This window comes from Moschus berezovskii, chromosome X (genome assembly GCF_049115385.1).
Source record: "Moschus berezovskii isolate FMDL1 chromosome X, NW_MosBer_1.0, whole genome shotgun sequence".
Taxonomy (NCBI): Eukaryota; Metazoa; Chordata; class Mammalia; order Artiodactyla; family Moschidae; genus Moschus; species Moschus berezovskii.
Genome location: NC_142488.1, coordinates 39,073,923 through 39,082,605, shown reverse-complemented (window position 1 = coordinate 39,082,605; position 8,683 = coordinate 39,073,923). Strand labels below are relative to the sequence as shown.

The 8,683-nt window shown below is 39.6% G+C and overlaps 1 pseudogene; it reads left to right on the top strand.

Annotated features, from left to right (window-relative positions):
- The first annotated feature begins 1,632 nt into the window (after window positions 1-1,632).
- Window positions 1,633-2,387, top strand: LOC129563859 (small ribosomal subunit protein eS1 pseudogene; annotated as a pseudogene).
- The last annotated feature ends 6,296 nt before the right edge of the window (window positions 2,388-8,683 follow it).

Genomic DNA, 8,683 nt, shown 5'->3' with positions numbered 1-8,683 from the left:
ATTTCTAGGCTTCAGGCCCCTGGTTCCACCCTGGAAGAGCTTCTGTTGTAACTTCATGACAACATCCAGCTTGACCTTACCCCTGCCAGTGTCCCACTCCCAGGGTCTGAGGCAGCCCAGTGCTCTGTCTTACCATCTTACCACCAACTAAGATCAGCCCCCCAACTCTCTTTCTGCCGTGTTCTGTCTTTCTTCAAGAATCAGATACCTCAGGGACTCTGCTGGTGGTACAGTGGATAAGAATCTGCCTGCCAATGCAGGGGACACAGGTTGCATCCCTGGTCTTGGAGGATTCCACATGCTCCGGAGCAACTAAGCCTGGGTGCCACAACTACTGAAGCCTGTGTGCCTAGAGCCTGTGCTCTACAACAAGAGAAGCCACTGCAATGAGAAGCCTGCACACTGCAACTAGAGTAGCCCCTGCTCACCACAACTAGAGAAAGCCCGCATGTAGCAACAAAGCCCCAGTGCAACTAAAAAAGGAAAATAATCAGATACCTCAGCAAATTCTCTCAAAAATCCCTAAAGCATTGACCATATTTCTCAAACTCAGGACCCAGCATGTAAAGTCACCATTTGGTCAGGATCTTATAAGGGAGTCTTCCATCAAAGTCTTATCCAAAGACAGGGTATTGGATGTGGAATTCAATTCTACTTGGCTCCCATGACTAGACAGTGGAGATTTAACCTTAATTTGATCAGCTGTTCTTTGGTATATTTAAAAAAAAATCAAGAATAATGTTCATTTAGTTTTACATAAGCACTAGGGGCCTTTCCTGCATTCTGATCAAATTCTCAGAAGTGTTATTAGGATTTAAATTGGATTCACAGATACAACATTTGGAGAATTTTTTTCTCACTGAGATTTAGTATATTATTTATTGCCTGACCCATATGATTCCAAAGTATTTAAAATGTATAAATTATTTATGATCCAGATGGTGATCTGATACTACTCTGCATCTCAAAATGTTCTGGGCTTTTGCTGCATGCACAGACGTTCAATTACCGGTGTGGTGTTGCTGCTTAGTCACTAAGTCATGTCTGATTCTTTTGCGACCCTGTGGACTGTAGCCCGCCAGGCTCCTCTGTCCATGAGATTTCCCAGGCAAGAATACTGGAGTAGGTTGTCATTTCCTTCTCCAGGGGATCTTTCCCAACCCAGGGTTCAAACCCATGTCTCCTGGATTGGCAGGTGAATTCTTTACCACTGAGCCATCAGGGGAGCCCGTTCAAGTAACTGTTGGTTACAAATAAGTACTCCAGTTTTCAGCAACCCTTTCCCCCCCTTGGTTTTCACTGCTTAGAATTAAAAACTATTCTGTGGGAGCTACCAAATTAAGGAAGGGAAAAGGGAGGAAAATTCCACTTTTTTTTGGTCTTGTCAGAGAGGGGAAATTTTTAAAGCCAAATTAAAAATTTCTAAGTTTTAAAACAAGAGGCTGTTAGTAGGCTACTAATTTTCCCCTATATTTTCCTATATATATATATAAGGATGGGTCTCAAATACGTCAGGAAGAGGGTAGAACAAGTCAGGGAGAGTCTCAATAGATAGGGGAAAATAAAACACATGTCAGGACAGAGAAGTCAGAGTCTAAAAATGAATGAAGTGCTCTGAGCAGCAGTGCCTTGATGGTAGGCAGGAACAGGTACCTAATGAAAGGTGGCAAAAAGGAAACCAAGAAGAAAGTGGTTGATTCAATTCCTTAGAAAGATTGGTATGATGTGAAAGCACCAGTTATGTTCAATACAAGAAATATTGGAAAAACACTAGTCATGAGAACTCAAGAACTCAAATTATATCATGTTCTTGAAATGAGCCTTGTTGATCTGCAGGATGATGAAGTTGCATACAGAATACTCAAGCTAATTACTGAGGCTCTTCGGGGCAAAGCTACCTAACTTTATGGCATGGAGTTTACCTGTGACAAAATGTGCTGCATGGTCAAAAAATGGCAGCCTGTGATTGAAGCTCATGTCAGTGTCAAGACTACTGAAAGTTATTTGGTTTGTCTATTTTATTTAAAAATGCAACAATTAGATTTGGGAGATCTCTTACACTCAGCAGCAATAGGTCTGCCAAATCCAGAAGATGATGATGAAAATCATGATCCTAGAGTTATAGACAAACAACTTGAAAGACGTGGTCAATAAATTGATTCCAGACAGTACTGGAAAAGACATAGATGAGATTTGCCAAAGTACTTATCCACTCCAGGATGTCATTGTGAGAGAAGTAAGGGTTCTGAAGAAGCCCAAGTTTGAATTGGGAAAACTCATGGGGCTTCATAAGGTGACGGTTGTAGTTCTGGAAAGGTATCAAGGATTGGACAGGTACTCAAGTTGAATAGGCTGATGGATATGAGCCCAGTCCAAGAATCAGTTAAAAAATTCATACTTTTAGTGATGACAAATAAAACGTTTTATTTGTGACAAAGAAGGATCTCAAACATGTCAAAAAATGTCTCAGTCTGATACGAAGACTTAAGTAGTAAGGGGGAACCTCAAACACCTCAGAAAAGGTCTCAAGCAAATAAGAGTGGAGTGTTATTTAATTTCCTCTTATTTGTGAATTTTCTAAATTTCTTTCACTTATTGATTTCTAATATCATTCTGCTGTGATTAGAGAACATATTTCCTATTATTTCAATCCTTTTAAATTGATTGACATTTGTATTATGGCCTAACATATGGTCTTGGAAAATGTTTCTGTGCACTCTCCATTTCTGATACAGTTGAAGTCTCCAATTATGTTAGTGGACTCATCTACATCTCTTTGCGATTTTATTAGTTTTGGACTCACATAGTTTAACCCTCTGTTGTTAGGCACATACACATTAATGATTGTTGTGTCTTTTTGTGGAACTGACCCCTTTATCATTGTGTAATGCCCTTCTTTATCTTCGATAATGTTCCTTGCTTTGAAGTTTGTTCTGTCTGAAATTAATATAGTGATTGTGACTTAATTTTGATTACTGTTGTTATTTAGTGGCTAAGTCATGTCTGACTCTTTTGTGACCCCATGGACTGTAGCCCTCCAGGCTCCTCTGTCCATGGGATTTCCCAAGCAAGAATACTAGAGTGGGTTGCCATTTCCTTTTCCAGATCTTTCTGACCCAGGGATTGAACCCCCGTTTCCTGCATTGGCAGGTGGATTCTTTACCACTGAGCCACAAGGGAAGCCCATATCTAAGCATACATAAGTATATATCTATATATGTGATATATACATTAAGCATACATAATCAAATACATTGTTGGTATTATTATTTTGAACAAACTGTTGTCTGTTAGGTCAACTAAGAATAAGAAAGAGAAAAGTTTTAATTTTATCTTTACTTACTCCTTCTTTGATATTTTTCCTTACTTTATGCAGGTTGAGTTTCTGACCTATATTATTTTCCTTCTCTTAAAAGAACACCTTTTAACACTTCTTGCATGGCAGGTGTACTGGCAACAAATTCTCTCAACTTTTGTTCGGCTGAGAAAGTCTATTTCTCCTTCATCTTTGAAGGTTAATTTTGCGGGGTAAAGAATTCTAGGTTGTTGGATTTTTTCCTCTCAACACTTTAAATGTTTCACTTCATCCTCTTGTTTGTGTGGCTTCTGAGGAATAGTTCTTATCTTTGTACTTCTTATCTTTGTTCCTCTGTAGGTAAGATGTTGTGGTGTTTTGTTATAGTTCTTGCTGTTTTGTTTGTTTTTTAAACCACTGACTTCTTTTAGGCTTTTTCTTTATCTTTGATTTTCTGTAGTTGGAAATCATATGCTGAGGTGTAGTTTTATTGTCATTTATCCTGCTTTGCATTCCTTGAGCTTCCTGTACCTGTGGTTTGGTGTTTGACGTTGATGTAGGGGAAATTCTCAGTCATTATTGTTTCAAATATTTCTTCTGTTCCTTCTTCTCCTTATGATATTCTCATTATGCTGATGTTATACTTTTTTTTTTTTTAAAAGTTGTTCCATAGACCTTGGATATTTTTATCTGTTTTTCTTTTTTCAGACTGTGTTCTCTTTGCTTTCAGTTTTTGAGGATTTTATTGAAGTATCCTCTAGCTCAGAGATTCTTTCCTCAGCCATGTCCAGTATACTAATAAGCCCATCAAAGGCATTCTTCATTTCTGTTACAGTGTTTTTAATCTCTAAAATTTCTTTGTGGCTGTTTCTTAGGATTCTTATCTCTCTGCTTACATTGCCCATCTGTTTTTACATGCTGCATACTTTATCTATTAGGGCCCTTAGTAGTTTAATCATAGTTGTTTTAAATTCCTGATCTGATAATTCCAACATTCCTCCCATGTCTGCTTCTGAGGCTTACTCTCACTTCAAAGTGTGTTTTTTGCCTTGTGGTATCTTGTAATTTTTTCTTAGCAGCCAGACATGATGTACTGCGTAAAAGGAACTCCTGTAAACAGGCCTTAGTAATGTGGTGGTGAGGTGTTGGGGGAAGGAGAGGATTATACAGTCCTGCGATTAGATCTCAGTCTTTTAGTGACACTATGCCTCTGGACTGTGAACTTCACAAGAGTTTATAGTTTTTTCTTCTCCTATAGTTGGGGCAGGATGTCTATAATGGGCTGTAGTTGGGTATTTCCCTTCCCCCTAGGTCAGTTAGGTTTTTATAATACCTCAACAGGTTCAGTTCAGTTCAGTCGCTCAGTCGTGTCCGACTCTCTGCGACCCCATGAATCACAGCACGCCAGGCCTCCCTGTCCATCACCAGCTCCTGGAGTTCACTCAAACTCATGTCCATCGAGTTGGTGATGCCATCCAGCCATCTCATTCTCTGTCGTCCCCATCTCCTCCCACCCCCAATCCCTCCTAGCATCAGACTCTTTTCCAGTGAGTCAACTCAGGTTAGACTCTGTTTAATTAATTTCCCATGAAGGCAGATATTGTTAAGAACAGAGTGTGATAGTGTATGTCAAAATACTTCCTTTCCTTTTCCCATCCCTATGAGGGGATTTTACTCCAACATTAACTGTAGGAAATTGGTTGAATCCTGGAGGTAAATCTCACAATATTATGGAAACCCCCTTAATTGAGTCCCTCCGGAGTTTTTAGCTTTCAGAGTTGCATACTGAGCCTCTAGCAATTCATCAATTACAGTTCAGATTTTTCTACCCTTGCAGTGGTTCCTATGGTCATTTCTACTGGTGAGTCTGTTCAAGTGAGCTGTGACTTCCTGTGTTCACTAGTCTGTCTCTTCCATCTTGGGGTAGTAATTTGCCCTATGTTCTCCCCTCTTACAAATCCAAGAACAGCTGTTGCTTTTTCAGTCTGTTCAACTTTTCATTAGGTTTTAAGACAGAGTGGCAACTTCCAAAGCTTCTTACATGCCAAATCAGATACTGAAAGTCTCAGTTATTATATTTCCAACTCCAGAATTCACATTTTGTTCTTTTTTTAATAACCTCTCTTTATTATATCTCCAGAGAACACTGACTGAACAACAACAATCTCTTTATTGCTACTCCTACTTGATAAGACATGGTTATTCTCTTAGTTGGTTAGGGCCGCTATAACAAAATACCACAGACCGGGAAGCTTTAACAAGAAACATTTATTTCTCACAGTTCTGAAGGCTGGGAAATCCAAGATCAATGTGGTGGCATATTTGGTAAAGGTCTGCTTCCTGGTTCATAGACAGCTGAGTTTTCACTGTATCTTAACAAGGCAAAAGGGGCAAGAGATCTCTCTGGGGTCTCTTTATAAGGGCAGTAATCCCATTCTTAAGGGCTCTACCCTCATGATCTAATTATCTCCCAAAGGAACTGCCTCCAAATACGATAACATTAGGGATTAGACTTCAGCATGTGGATTTCGAGGGGAACACAGACATTCAGTCAATCATAGTGATCATACCTTTCTCTCCTTTAAGCATGATTTCCTTTAGTTCTTTGAATATATTTATAATGGCTACTTTGACGTCTTGGTCTATTAAATCTTACTGCTCTCACAGACAGGTTCTGTTACCTGATTTTTTCCCTGTGTATGAATCATACATTCCTGTTTGTTTTCATGTCTTGTAATTTTTTGTTGAAAACTGGACATTTTATATAAAGTATTATAGCAACTCTGGACACTGATTCTCTTGCCCCTGAGGCTAGTTATTGTTGTTTGTTTACTTGCTTAGTGACTGGCTGGATTATTTTAGTGAAGTTGATTTCCCCTTCAATGTGAAACCTCTGATATTGCTCCTCAGAGGGCAAAGTCTTGAGAATGAGCAATCGGTCTGGGATGAAAGTTTTAGCAGGACTCATTTTGAAGCTCTCTTTCCCTGATCACACCCAGCTGTTAAACCCACTAGTTGCTGGCTGATTGCTCTATTGCTTTCAACAATGCCCTGGGGAATAAATTGGAACCCTTTAAATCCAGATTAGTTTGCTGCTGCTGCTGCTAAGTCACTTCAGTCGTGTCCGACTCTGTGTGATCCCATAGACGGAAGCCCACCAGGCTCCCCCTTCCCTGGGATTCTCCAGGCAAGAACACTGGAGTGGGTTGCCATTTCCTTCTCCAATGTGTGAAAGTGAAAAGTGAAAGTGAAGTCGCTCAGTCGTGTCCAACCCTTGGCGACCCTACGGACTGCAGCCTACCAGGCTCCTCCATCCATGGGATTTTCTAGGCAAGAGTACTGGAGTGGCTTGCCATTGCCTTCTCCGCCAGATTAGTTTAGAGGGATAGTATTTGAGGTCAAGCTTTGAGGGTTCTTCTGACCCTAGAAGGGGTATTCTAGCTGTCACTCTCACTGGTTTTCCCTGTAAACTAGCTGGCCTGTGATTTAGTTTGTGTCTATAATGAAACTATCAGTCTCCTCCTAATCACTTTCCACTGTTCCTGCATTGTTTTTGATAGTATCCTTAGACTTGAGTTAGTTCCTTTGGAAAGAGTCCAGGGCTCAGTTTCATGGTCTGCCTCTCCCTTTGGGCAAAATTTCTAAGCCATGGCTCCATAGCTGGGGAGAGGAAAAGTAACATGCTTCTTTCTGCTTTAGGAGCTGGGCACTGAGCAGGGTTTGGTAGCCTCTGGTCTTTTCAGTTTTCTTCTTCCTTCATGAAACCTCTGCCTCATGAACAAGTTGGGACAAGAGTGATCAATGCCCTAGTATTCTCAGTGTACTGCACCTGAAGTAGATCTTCCACCCAAGGAGTGGGGGCTATGTGGAAAATATAAAAGATAATAAGGATTATTATGAATTATACAGTGAAAAATTGTATGACCTAGAAAAAAATGGAAAAATGGAACGACAACCTGCTCCAGGATTCTTGCCTGGAGGATCCCAGGGACAGAGGAGCCTGGCAGACTACAGTCCATGGAATCACAAAGAGTGACTTGAGAAAGGAGAATGAAGCTGGAGGTATCATGGTCCTTGATTTCAAACTATACTACAAAGCCGTTTAATCAAAACAGTATGGTACCAGCACAAAAGCAGACACACAGATCAATGAAACAGAAATGAGAGCCCAGAAATAAACCCACACATGTATGGACAATTAGTTTATGACAAAAGAGAAAGAACATACAGTGAAGAAAGGGAAGTCTGTTCAATAAATGGTGCTGGTAAAATTGAACAGCCATATGTAAAAGAATGAATCTAGACCGTTATCCTATGCCACAAACAAATAGGAACTCAAAGTGGATTAAAGACATGCATGTAGGACCTGAAACCATAAAATCCCCAGAAGAAAACATAGGCCAGAATACTAGAGTGGGTAGCCTTTCCCTTCTCCAGGGAATCTTCCCAACCCAGGGATCGAACCCAGGTCTCACACATTGCAGGTGGATTCTTCACCAGCTGAGCCATAAGGGAACTACCATATGACCCAACTATTTTACTTCTGGGTATTTATCTCAAGAATATGAAAATACTAATTTGAAAAACTATAGGCACCCCTATATTCAAAACCATGCACATACTGTCAACAATATTTGACAAGGGAGCCGAGAATACTCTGAGGAAAACTGGATATTCACACGTAAAATAATGAAATGGATCCCTATGTTACATCACTCACAAAAATTAACTCAAAATTGATTAAAGACTTAGATATAAGACCTGAACCCGTAAAACTCCCAGAAAAAAACATAAGGGAAAAATTCCTTAATGATTTTTGGCAGTGATTTTTTTATATGACACCAAAAGCACAAGCAATGAAAGCAAAAATAAATGAGTGGGACTAGAGCAACGTAAAAAGCTTCTGCACAGTGAAAGAAGAAACAAAATGAAAAGACAACCTATGGAATAGGAGAAAATATTTGCAGACCTTGTATCTGATGATAGGCTAACATCCAAAATAGATAAGGCACTCATACAACTCAATAGCAAAAAAAAAAAAAAAAAACAGTTAAAAATGGTTAAAAGGCCTGAAAAGACATTTTCCCGAAGAATACATACAAATGGCCAACAAGTCATGAAAAAGTGCTCAATATCACCAATCATCACGGAGATGCAGATCAAAACACAGCTATCACGTCATACTTTTAGAATAGTTATCATAAAAAAGATAAGAGATAACAAGTGTTGGCAAGGATGCAGAAAAAAACATTTGCTGACGTTGGTGGGAATGTAAATTGGTACAGCCATTTGGAAAACAGTATAGAGGTTCCTTAAAAACTTGAAAATAGAGCTACCATATGATTTAGCAATCCCATTTCTGGGTATATATCCAAAGGAAATGAAATT